We start from the raw sequence: 13183 nt of genomic DNA, 5'->3' as shown, positions 1-13183 counted from the left end.
AACTATAACGTTTTGATATATTTGGTAACTTTTATTCTTACAATTTGTTCGATATCTCTTTCAGAGATAAGGTTTCAAGATGGCAGTCATTTAAAGTTTGGAAAAGTAATCTTCTATCAGTTATTATGCATCATAGAGCGAAAAACAAAATATTTTGGAACTAATAAGTCATTTACAATAATGTTTGTTTTCACGTGCTATTTTATTTTTTCTTAATATTTCTAGATAGTGATTGCACAAACTTTTAAGTAATGTACAACATTAGTGCAATGAAACCGATTATCAGTACAAGATTCTTCATCTATATTTACATCTATTCGTGCAAATTAGCTTTCTAAAGGTGTCTAATTGACGGTTTAAATAATTTCAGACTTGACAGAAAGATGGGAAAGAAACGTATACAAACGTTTTACTGAGTATATTTCATCTTTGAAGTTTGCTTCAATCGAAGGGAACAATCACAGTTACCAAGGTAAGATGTATCGTTTGCTCTTTGAATGAGTTAAATAAGGCTTTTATTTCTGTATTTGTCAGATGTTTACAATCTGTCGTGTGAATTTTACAAGCTTTATTCAAGTTGAATGTTCAGAGTACTCGAGTGATGACGTTCAGCACAAAGTCCATCCTCAAGATGAAATGTAAGATAAAACCGTACTGCAGTCAGTCAGTGCTTGTTCGGGCTCGTGGTGTTGTACAGCTATATCTATAAGGTAAGATCAGTCCAACGCTTGAGTTTCTTTAGATTAAATTACTTTTTTAATATACAAGACAGGAAAATTGTAAAAAAAGTCTAGATTACTCTCCTTATTTGAACAACAATACTACAATTTCTCAGTACATCATTTTACCAAATAAATTATAATCTAAAAGTAAGGGACCATAACTTAAACGTTTGGGATTTTTGACACCTAAGTCCAGTTTAACACCAATAATGTTGGCTAATTTCATTTATTTTGATTTGCAAGCGTAATCCAAAGAATGATAGTATTTTTATATTAGAACAGAACGCTAAATAAGTAGTCTCGCACATCATTCATAATGTTCTCACTCGTCTTTGCTAGTGCCTGAAACCATGGTAGAAGTCACCTGACAATTTTATAACTGGAGTTAAATAATGATTATTCGACATACTTAGTGTATTATAACTGTATACCATGTTATACAGTGTGGTTGTAAACAAGTATAATCTACAAGTGGATTATCAACTGTAGCAGTTGAGAGAGGTTGTGTTGGCAAGTGATCTCAAGAGGACTTCATTAGTTTTATTTAAGCATTCTTTATCGCTACTGTTTACTAAATCTCTATAAAATATGAAATATCCATACTCATCAAAACATCTTGTTTTAGTTGAATGTATCTGGGATAGAGACACAGCTACAACGATATATCTTGCTCCAATAGTCAGATTTATAATAAAGAAAGAGTTAAAAAATGTTCCTGCTGCACCAGACAATTGTTAATATTAAGTTGAACAAATGCTAATTTTCAAGTACAATTGTTTCATTTAGATTCTAAGACTTTTTATCAAAGTATATACTTTTATGACCCCAGATGTTTATATTTTGAATAAAGTAATCGTATTTATGATTAATATAGTTTTCTGTGTGTGATAAAGTATATGAGATTGTGTGTTTTCAAACAATTTTTGTCAGGAATAAATTAGTTGCACTTTGAATTCAGCAACTGAATTCAGGCTACTTGAAATATTTCTGAGTTACATCGTTCTATTTCCAAAAGTCTATTTGTGTTATTGAGAACTTGAGTGAATCACGCACCATCATGTGGGAAAAACGTTAAATTTACTCGTGAATTGGTGTTTCTGGAACAATCGCCAACTTCCGGAATAATTTCCATATAAATAATATTTATGTAATTATAATATATATTTATGTAAGGACGCGTGGAGAAAGATCAAGCTATTGGATTTGCTCTGGATTTATATAGGGAACGCTATTTGACATCAAAGTCCACTTTACCATGGGGACGAAAATACGTATCGATAAGCTCCTGAATGCAGAATCAGCTACCGCGCAGTGTTAAACTCTGAGGGGATGAAGGCTTTAGGCAACTTGTTCTGATAGCTTGTTGTCAGTTCAGTCGACAGGCTCCCTGAAGGTTTCAAGCTTTCAGAAGTTAATTATGCAACTTCGTCTTTATAAATTCGATTGACATTGATTAGGTCTATTACGTCGATATGTTCCTAAGCGAATAACAAGGGAATAACGTACCACTTCCTCACCAGTAATATTATTTATGAAGATGTCAATCTTTAATATATTATCTCCTATACATTCCTTAAATCATAGTTTATTATACATTTGTATTTCATTACCATCTTACTGACGTTGACGATCACTAGACAATGAGGTTTTTACATGGAATTAAATTAATATAGCTTATTTTAGCAGCATTAGTTGATTAATATAAAATAAAAGAACAATTCTATTATTATAATTTCAAATTTCATCATTCCCTTTCTCAGTGACCCTTGTAATGAGTTCGATAATAGAGCACGTCACTCCATAGGATTTGGCTGAGCGTTAGTAAACCCTTTACAATGGAATTATTGGTAACCATTATCGGAGCGAGAAAATCGTAGAATAAATGAAGTTGTAAATGTATGAGTGAGACGTATGATTACAAGTAGACTTAAAATTTTACATGTCACCTCAGCGAACACTGTTACGGGACACTTGGTGTGGCGTAGGTCACTCCCACCTTGTATTATATTAATATCTGTTGTCTTAGTTCTACTTTTTATCTATAATATAATTTTAATATGATATTAAAAGTATTTTATATAACGTCATATTATATTATCCTAAAATAATAATAGTATAATAATAATAAAAATATTAATAGAACTTTTAATATAATTTTATAAAATTAATTAACCTTATAAATAATCTAAAATTTTCATAAAGGACTATGATATGACCATAAATTAAAGATATGATTCCGAAAGTAATGCTTATACATACAGACATTATCTTTCTTTAAATATTTTTTTAGAGTAATGTTTTCTCTTAAATGCTAACAAACCATACATTTTTTAATAAGTAACTTTTCAGTCTTTCATGGAATTACTCGTATATAATGTGTATGAACTTGAATGCAGATATAAATATTCATATGGACTGAATTCAATAAAATTTCCCATAAGTCATATCAAGGATTTTTAAGGTCTACCCTAAGTTGTTATTCTCACACTCTATTAAGCGGGAGGCATCTCAAAAAAAACTCTTACACGTCATGGTGGAGAATTTATCGTGAATCTGGGTGACCTTCACTGCTAGTGGTAGACTAAATTAGATCACAGTTCATGAGACAGTTTGAACTTAGGTCATCCTCCTCACCTGCAGGGAAGAACTGTGCTTTCTTTGAAATCACGGTCTGGAAATTAAGCTCAGTATTATAAATTTCAGATAAACCAACTGTCAATAACAACGTGCACGACATTAAAGATGTGATGTATGTTCAGTTTATAGCAATTTGCCTGCGTCATAAATTTCCGCTTACATGATACAGAGTTGCCACTGGACACAATTTGTTTGCGTCAAACCTCGTGATGCTGTGTGGCTGAGGCTTTATCTGATAGTGTTTGGAGTGTGTCACAGGAGCAGTTGTTGAAATATATTATAAGCCCGATTTGATCTGTAGAAGATACAAAAATCTGTGCGTCATTGATACTCAGGTTGTAAGTGGAGATCTCACGTTGAGTGATATGGCCATGTATCAAGATAACAAATCATTAACACTAGACAATGCCGAGGCCTGTGTTATCTTTCGTCGTTAATTATCGCTTGCGCACGAATCTATCGACCACGGGTTCTGAGCTCTCTGTAAGTTTTGGCTTAATATCTCAACTGCTTAGAAAATCATGACAAGTTTTAAGTAGCTAAATGATAGAATAATACCACCGCCAGAACTGCAGGGACTGTACGGTGTAAGTAATACTTCCACTTGTTTCACGTATGGAGATCGGGTAAACTGATCAAGGTCGATGGTGTGAGGACATTCTATAACCTCTTTTCTTTTAAATTATTTCTTTATATTCTCACTTATCCTATTCTGTAAATAACAAGTGTTAGTGGCAATGAGATCTTCTCATCCTACCTCACATTTTTACGAGTAATTTTAATATCAGTGCACAGAATTTTAAATAGACTCACTAACGTGACAATTAGTAATTTTGTATCCTCTGTCTCAAAAACGATATTATACTAAAACAGTTCTGAGCTTCTCATAAACGATCAAGTGAGGATACGTTGTCTCAAGATGTGGAGTTTGTTTTTTATTTGAAAGAGAAAATTAATGTAAAAGTAATATACAGTTGGTGAAACTCAATTACAAATGAAGGTCCAAACATTACAAATGAATTATTAACAAAAAACATTATTTAGTTTATATTTACATAATAGGACTTACGTGCCAAATGTAATAAGAACCATTCTTATTACTACAGGATGTTTCTTAGTTTCAGTTATATTTTATCACTGACTTTTTTATTCTGTCAACATCTCTTGCACAACCAACTAGAGTGATAAATGAAATATAAAAAAATTAGATGTGTCAAAATTTGTACAAATGAAAAAATAATATGCCACGTATAGATTTAAGACTGGACTATTTCACGTCATTTACTTGGGTTAAACGTAAAGTGTAAAAACTTTAACATTTTGATGAAACCAAAAAAGTGATTAATTTTCATGTCGACTCAAGAGTTTTTCTCTAATGAATCCCCCAAGCCAGTTATCGTAAAGTTGATCGCATTACACTGTTCCCAATTACCACCAGACTTTCTGTGTCCCAGGGGAAATAAGTGTTGCCAACTTTTAATGTCTTGTTCACGCTAAACGGTGATAATCGAGTTACCCGCATCTCGTCTGCGCACTTTTAGAGCTGAGAAAATCCGATTTCAAGCTAACAACGTAATAAATTTCGAGATGAAACTTGTGATTAAAACTCATTGTATCACCTCAGTAGCGGAATGTGAAATTTTGTTGCTAGAGTTAAAACTTTCGCAGCAATATAATAATGGAGATGGATCGAAGCAGATTCCTTATATACGACTTCGGAATTCGCTCCTCGTGCCCTCTCCAATGTGCTATGCTAGAGCCAATTAAATTATATTTTGATATTCTACTGATTTATAAACATTCTCTTGAGAATTTCCGCAAAATAAATTGTAATAAGTTATCAGAAAATTGTTAACTTTATCTGAATAACTTGCGAATGTTGAAATATCTTGTAAAGTTTCCTTTCTGCCAATCAAGAGATAATTCGCATCGCTATAATCCATATCTTCTTCGAAAATAACTTTTTTACTTTTATTTCATCGTGATTCGAATGAATGTGATTTTTCCTAAAATAGAGCGATAAACAACAGGAGTAAACTTCACTAAGACATATGACGTATGTATTGTCTTTATTTTATTACAATAAAATACTAAATACAAATAAGAATCGTCAGACGCCTTAAACTTGCTTAAACACTTTATTTAGGAATTCAGGTTGTGGGAAAAAAGTATTTAAGAAATAATTGACCTCTTCGGTAAAGTGGTATGGACTAATGGACTATGACGTTTTTGGGTGGAAACTGAATCGATCTACTGTACTGGACAATTTTTGATGTTTTGTGTAAATCAATGATTGATGGAGCGGGAAATCCCTCTCGAACGTGAAATATGGTGTTGTTATTGTTTGAAAAGACTTTAGAACGACGAATCATCTGTTTGTATGACGAGGTGTCAGTCATCATACCTTATCAGCCTTGATGCACTGCCTCCCCCGTATGTAACATGCCTCTATGTCATATATTATACCTGATATATCGCAGCCGCATCGATGTGCCATAGGCAGCCCATTCCGGACAGGAAGCAGTCATTTGTGGTGTGATCGAGATATCAAATGACTTCCGCTTCGGCGATTCAATACCACAGTAATTTCATACACCGCTCTTTCGGATTCCAGCTCCACACAATACGACTGTCCACGATTGTATTGTGCGAGGTTATTAAATGGCTAGCGAAAATAGTATCAGTATATTCTCTGTTTGACACGTTGACCAGAGAAAAATATAATTTTATTGCTGTCTCTTACTAAATATGTACAATTTCAGTTAAAAATGGATCCATAATTGCATTTTTAATCTTTTACCCCTGATATTTTAACACCATGTAGTCAACTTAATAGAAAGTGGCATTCATTTTATGCCATAGTAATCATTTACACTTAAAGATTCATTTGGGTGGAAGAGTTGGAGGTTTAATTTTAACGTTTTCTGATTGTATGAGGAAAACAATTTTGTTATTTCGTAATTTTTAACACTGTTTAGCTGTCAGGTAAATCTCAAGGGCAAAATCAATTTTTATGAATCCTCTCTTTTATTAATTACTTCTTAGCGTACACTATCCTATATACATTTTAAGTAAACTATTTTGTAAGTTACAGTACTAAATAACTTGAATTATTTACTATCATTTATCATTATTTTATTATTATTCAAACCTAAATAAGACTTTTTAATTGAACAAAGTTGTAACTATCTTTACATAAAATGTTTTCGACGATCGTGACTTACAGGATTATTTAGAAGAAAAAATAGTTTTATATTTTAGGCTCCATTCTTAATTTTTAAGTTGTTCGTTAAACATTAGCAAACATAGAGACATTCAAACAAATATAAAGTAAACATATATGGGCAGAAAAATTTACATTCCTTATTTTTACGTGGTCACAGCTCAGAGACGAGAACTACAACATTGAAATGTCGAGAACTGCTGTTGAGAGCTGCTATTCCTCAATTAAAGACTATAGAAAGTTAAGCTTACAAATTATCAAATGAAGACGCTGCAATACATATGTGCTGCAATAAGTAATAAAATATTGTTCAGTAATAAAATACTTTCACTCGTTTTGTAACTTTACATTTTGGTGTCTAGCAACTTTAGATCCGTATTATTTTAGAGGTATATTATCAGTGACATTATTTCCGTATCATTAGAAACTGTATGCATTCTTATCAGCTCTAATTAACGAATATTTAACTGTTGATTAAGAATTTGCAGAGCAAAATCCATACATTACTCAGAGCCTCTTACACAACAGTTCAAATATTAAGTGACCAATGTTTCAACCATTTATCTAACCCAAGTACCAATAACTTCATGACGTACGCTGCGTGAAAGACACTTTATTCCTTGATCACATCACCAAAGTCCATTGACACTATGGCCGACACCGGCTTGTTGTGTAACCCACAGACTGGCAGATATACTCGGTGTGGGAGATAACCCCTGTAACTTCTCGGCCATTGTCAGCAGTACTGCGGCTATTTCTACAACTGGTGCGATTTTGCCAATGAAGATCAACAAAATTTCCGTGTTGGCTTTTCGGGAAAGTTTTACACCAGACTTTATTATTTTTTGGTATGGTACTTGAAGGAGCATTATACAGATCAAGCTGTGTAAGAATCATTTTACTTTATTTGGTTTCTTACATTTTTTACTGAATCCAAAGGTTTAAAACCTTGACAGTTGGTGTGTTCGTTCGGAACAAACAATTCTGGTTTCACTGCCATGAATCACATATAAATTATTTATATATGAACGTATGTTTCATCTTAGCTATCTCAAGTATATTTTGAATGAACGGACTGTCATCAAACAGTGAAGTGAGTTTCCCTACAATATCAATGTTTGCGATATTTTAATTGATTTTTAAGTACAGAGTGGAGCAAAACTCGTGTAGGATTTTCTTTTCATTCTCAAGGTTTTCTAATACAAACACAATAATATTACTCACAATTAATTGTAAAGGAATTTGTTGGTCTTAAACTTTGGTAAAAATAAAATTTATTTTATCTCAAACCGGCGGCTATATAATGTTATTTCCATATTTACCTTTACAATGTACTCAGGGTTAATTTAATGTGCCACATAATTATTCTTTCGAATAATTTTCCATGTCATCAAAAATCAAAAATTAATAATCTGAAATTGTTGATAATCAGCAGAAAGGTTATTAATATGAACAATACATTTTATGCCGTTTATTTTAATAGTACAATTCTAAATTTGTTTTCTTATTTCCGCCATATTATCCCAAACTCACTCGTGTTTATGCATCTGTATAAAAGGTAATCATCTGTTTCATCAAAATTAGCTATCTATAAAACTGCAACAATACACTTTCATGGCGAATATTTGATAAATGTTATTTGAATAATCACTATTCTTTCAAGAGATACTATTACAAATGAAGAAGATATGCAAAACACCTAGAAATAAATTGAAATACGTAAGTTTTTTTGTTTACAAACTTTAACAATATGTACAATATTACAATGTTTATAATTGAAAACTAAAAATCGGACCTCAGAACTTGAAATTTGTACAATTATTTTATTTAAAAATCTATGTAAATATGTTTAAAACTGTTCTTCAGGAAATACTTTGCAATGAAACCTCAAATATCACTTTTTACTTCGACAATCCGTTTTCTCACAAAAGATTAGAGACAACTTATATATTACAAAACGCATACGTTTTAACTTTGTCGTTGACAAGTATTAGATCTTTATGTATTGTGATGTATTATGGCCTACAGTAAAAGGTTTTTATATTACTCACAATTTATTAAAAGAGGTGGATTGAAGCGGATTCACTTCTCAAGCTTTCTGTAATTTCATATGCTTCAACGAATTACATCCTTTATTAAAGTTTGATAAACAACTGATTTATGAACATTGAATGAGTTCTTTTCGTTCGTTCTTATAATAAGATGTCAAAAAATCTTCAACTTTATGTAAACATTGTGGATGCTATAATATCTTTTGAATATTGTTCTAAAATTGTTCCAATCATTTCAGTAAATGTTTAGACACATTTTGTGATAGCATTATTTACTTTAGGAGTGCATTAAGAACGTCCTAAAATGTTACATTAAACGTCAATCAACTTTTGTCGTATTTATTAACCAGCAGGAAGTCCTAATAAGTTATCGATATTTCCCTATGTGGAAGCATGGATAATACAAATGGTATCAATACCATGAAAATCAGTTTGAAATTTTTTCTGTTTATTTTCTTAGAACCAGATTATAGAATAGGTTTTGTCTACAAAACTGTGACTATGTTTATCTTAAAACTATAAGGTATAAATTAAGTTAAAAAATAAAGGTCTTTTTTAATTATTAAAACCAGTTCATGTTTTCTTTATATCAATTCAAATCAGGGGTAAAAAAGCGTAGGCTAAATTTGAACGCCCATTTCACAACTTTCAAAGAATTGGTTTAACTTCAAGAAAATCCAGTGTATATGCACATGCAATGATCATAAAAAGTTGTTTTATCTTTAACAAAATAAGTTATTTGAGAGTTTCCTCGTATTGTGGTGGTACAAGGATACACACTTACATGGCTGCCCATTTTGAATACTCATGAGGACCAGTAACATAATATCAACAGAAATATGATCGTACATTTCAAAACTTATACTTGAGATATTTTTAAGCATTACAAAGTTAACAAGAAAGAAATATTTTAGAGTTAGAGATTACTAACTCCCTTCTTATCAATATACTTAATTGGTTCTGAGATAAAAATATGGACTTCTATAAAAACAAATGTAAATGTTGCACTTCAGCACACAGACACTGCTAAGGTCGAATTGAGATAAACTGTAAAAATACTTGCAGCCATTGGCCATTGGTATATAATGATACTTTGGGCTATAGTTATCTCTGTCACCTTGCACTACCCTCGGCATCGGCTGCATTGGCTCCCGAGGCTACCAGACAATGTGATTCCTCTTGGAAACGACTTGTCTTTGATCACACGTTTACCTTGCACTGTGGATTCCTTCTGCAATGGTTGCATTGGGCCACTAAATTCCATATGTTGTAATTCATCAAAGAATCGGGTTTTCTTTGGTCGCACGTCCACCTTGCACTGCGGATTCCCTCGAAAATGGTTGTATTGGGCCCCGTGGTTGCCATGCACTGTGATTCCTTTAACAATCGAGTTTTCTTTAGTCCCACATTCACCCTGCGTTCTCAACAGTGTAATTGCCATTGAACTAATTGACGCCATATTTGGTTTTTGATGTGATTTACCTTACGGTCACAATATGACGCTTTTACTCTAAATGCCCTAAATTGTCATTGTACTCATCGTTACAATACGTTTCTTATGTCTTTTACTACCTTTAGCCCTGTCACTATGATCTGTGGTTTCTATATGTATCTTGTTATCTTTGCTTCATGGTCACCATCATCACCGACTACGGTTCCCTATCTGCTTGTATTTGGCACAATGTTCACCACGGCGTATAGTTTCTGTTTTTATTTGGCACAATGATCACCACGGCGGATAGTATCGGCTTATAATTACAGTGGACAGTGTGATACATTAACCGTTTAAAACTATGAAATATGACTTTGTTATTTCATTGTAATTTTTTGTGAGTTATGGTTATGTTTAAAGCGTGAATTCAATGGGCAGTACTTAACGTATTACCTAAAGTATTATTACCGGCCTTACATTTACCTTGTTTATGGATCTATGTAGCTGTCCTATTCGAAAAATGTCTCGCCTACTGCAGTTCGAAAGTACTTTCTTCAGATTGACTTTTATTGATGCAACTAGAAAACTCTTTTCATAAAGAATATAAAAGCATTTAGCAATTTAAATTTAAAGAATTGTGAAAAATTATATATTACCAGGAAGTGCTAATAATTGTATTAAGTAGTAATGTAATATGTCCATTTTCTATATTTTACATACTTAGATTTCAAACACCGTCTACGGTTTAAAAAAATGTATTAAATTTACACTAGTAAAACGACTGTATTAAATTTAACTCTTCCTTTTCCAAATTTAATAGAAAGTTTTGTACCATTCTATATATTTAAATTATTGAAAACGCTTATACGTATTTAAAACATTGTCCTATACCAAATACCTTAATAATATATTGTTAAAACTATATTAGATGTACTCATTATTAATCATTATTAAGTTATCTAAAATGTAATTAATACAACACAATTTTTCAAAAATCCATTATTATCAATGGTTTGGGGTCTAAGGACAAAAGAAGTAATACGAAAACATTGCAATCGATTCCTGCGTTTAATCCATTTCACGTGCCGCTCGGCTAGACACTGGCAGTTGTATAGTATACGTTGCATAAATCTAAGAGTGAATCACATCTTTATATACTGGTGTCACACTGATCTACTCAAACCTAACCTTCACAAACAATCATGTAATGTAAATATGAAAGAGAACAAGAAGAGATCTATTGTCGCTATAGCTCTAGAGCGAGGCTGTTTGCATTGCTGAGATGGCCCAAATCTTGGGGTTAGATAAAGAAGTGACAGCAGCGTGATGGATGGCGCCTTCAATCCAAGGCTCGGGACAGTTATTAAGCACATATAATAGTTTCAATCGTAAAACCTTAAACCTTTTGCTAGGGCTTTTATGTAATTGGCTTATGATTTTCAAAATGTATAAAGTAGTTACTAATTTAAATTCGATTATGCTTTGTTTCAGCAATAATGTAATCTTTTCTCATACTAAGCGTTGTACTAAATGTCTATGCCAATCAACTTAATACAACAATACAATACTGAGTGATTTAACTGAATACAAGTACATATGTAATCGCTGTTGCCAATGTAATAATGAACACTACATGCATTGTTTGAACAACTTTGTGCCTTCTGATATGGTGATGGTGCAACCCCACTGTACATTTCATGCATTAATAATTGAACATCATTCATGTTTAACAGTTATTTGTTACTACAGCTTACACTATTAACTTATATTGTTACTAAGTTTACACTGAACATGATACACTTTCCTGTTTAGGCTTATTGTAGTTTTAAGATGTTCTTCTTTTTACTTATGTTAAAGGATTGTATGGGTTGATAATCTGAGATGATTGTAGATTTATACTACAGGTAATATTCTACTACTATAAGGTAAAGACAGGATCGAACGGTGAGACCATAATCCAGTAGATCTGCACGGCATTCAATTGTAGGCATAATATATGCCCCTGTAAATAATGTGGACAGATAATGTGTCTGCATGATAAAGTTAGTAAACGGTTGTTTGGTATCTAAAATAAATGGGATTTTCATTGTTATTGTGTTTATAACTGAGTAGAAATGAAAATTAAAATCTACGTCAGTAAATTTAATGTTGACAAATAAAAGTAAAGATCCCCTTTGTTTATTATCAGGATGCAATATATTGTGAATGTTGAGTTTAGCTCCCGTTCACCTTCCTCTTAGCGCAGCATCTGGAATAGGACGCTGTCCGATCTTGAGTCATGTTTGTCTGAAGAGGTCTAACATTGTTTTGACATCATAGACAAAATATACAAATAAATTTAACGATAAGTGAAGAGGTATTCCTATTTTCTCATCAGATGCACAATTGAGTGCACTACGATGTTTCTAACACTATCTCTAAGCACGGTGGACTAACCGAGTTTAGTACACATAAGGAAGCTATTATGAGAAGGGTTGATTTAATGGGGGTGTTGGTGGGAGTTGTGTCAGAAACATCAAAGTGCACCTAGTTGTGCTCCTGATGAAACATCGAGGATATCCCTTCGCCTAGATTACAATATATTTCTATGTTTTGTAATCTAGGTGTATCTGAAATAAAATTGATGTAAAGATTTCGTTTTTGAGCTTCTACGTTGCCGATTTGTTTCAACCTTTTCAGACGAACATGACTCCACATTCCAGGTCTTGTCTGTGACATCAGATTCTAGATACTGCACTAAGAGGAAGATGAACTGAAGCTAAACTCAACACTCATATTGAATCAACACATGCAACTAGCTACGTTATGTATGCAAAATAATAATAAGATAATGATTTGCCCTAATATTAACCACTTGCAATTGACTATTTTGCTATTAATTAACTAATCTTTATATCGACCTAAATATTGTTAAAGTAAGTGAAACATTATGTACACAATGGTAGTAAATACAAAGTGGTTAGGGTTTATGGTTGAAAGTACGGGGTATTTGTGATAATAAAATTATTTATATTTGAAAAGGTCATGTTATATACATAAAAATATTGATATATATGTTGAGTCCAGCTCCAGTTCCCCTTTCTCTTAGTGCGGTGTCTGAGTTCTGACGCTGTCACAG

At 32.4% G+C, this 13183-nt stretch overlaps 1 protein-coding gene across 1 annotated transcript in view; it reads left to right on the top strand.

Annotated features, from left to right (window-relative positions):
• The first annotated feature begins 600 nt into the window (after positions 1-600).
• The window catches only part of LOC124371627 (delta-1-pyrroline-5-carboxylate synthase), a 49521-nt gene continuing 36938 nt past the window's right edge, over positions 601-13183 (top strand). Inside the window, exon 1 of the mRNA XM_046829978.1 lies at positions 601-710. The gene's annotated coding sequence lies outside the window, so the exon portion shown is untranslated. The remainder of the gene's footprint in view (positions 711-13183) is intronic.

Source organism: Homalodisca vitripennis, chromosome 1, assembly GCF_021130785.1.
Source record: "Homalodisca vitripennis isolate AUS2020 chromosome 1, UT_GWSS_2.1, whole genome shotgun sequence".
Lineage (NCBI taxonomy): Eukaryota > Metazoa > Arthropoda > Insecta > Hemiptera > Cicadellidae > Homalodisca > Homalodisca vitripennis.
This window is presented reverse-complemented; position numbering and strand designations above follow the sequence as displayed.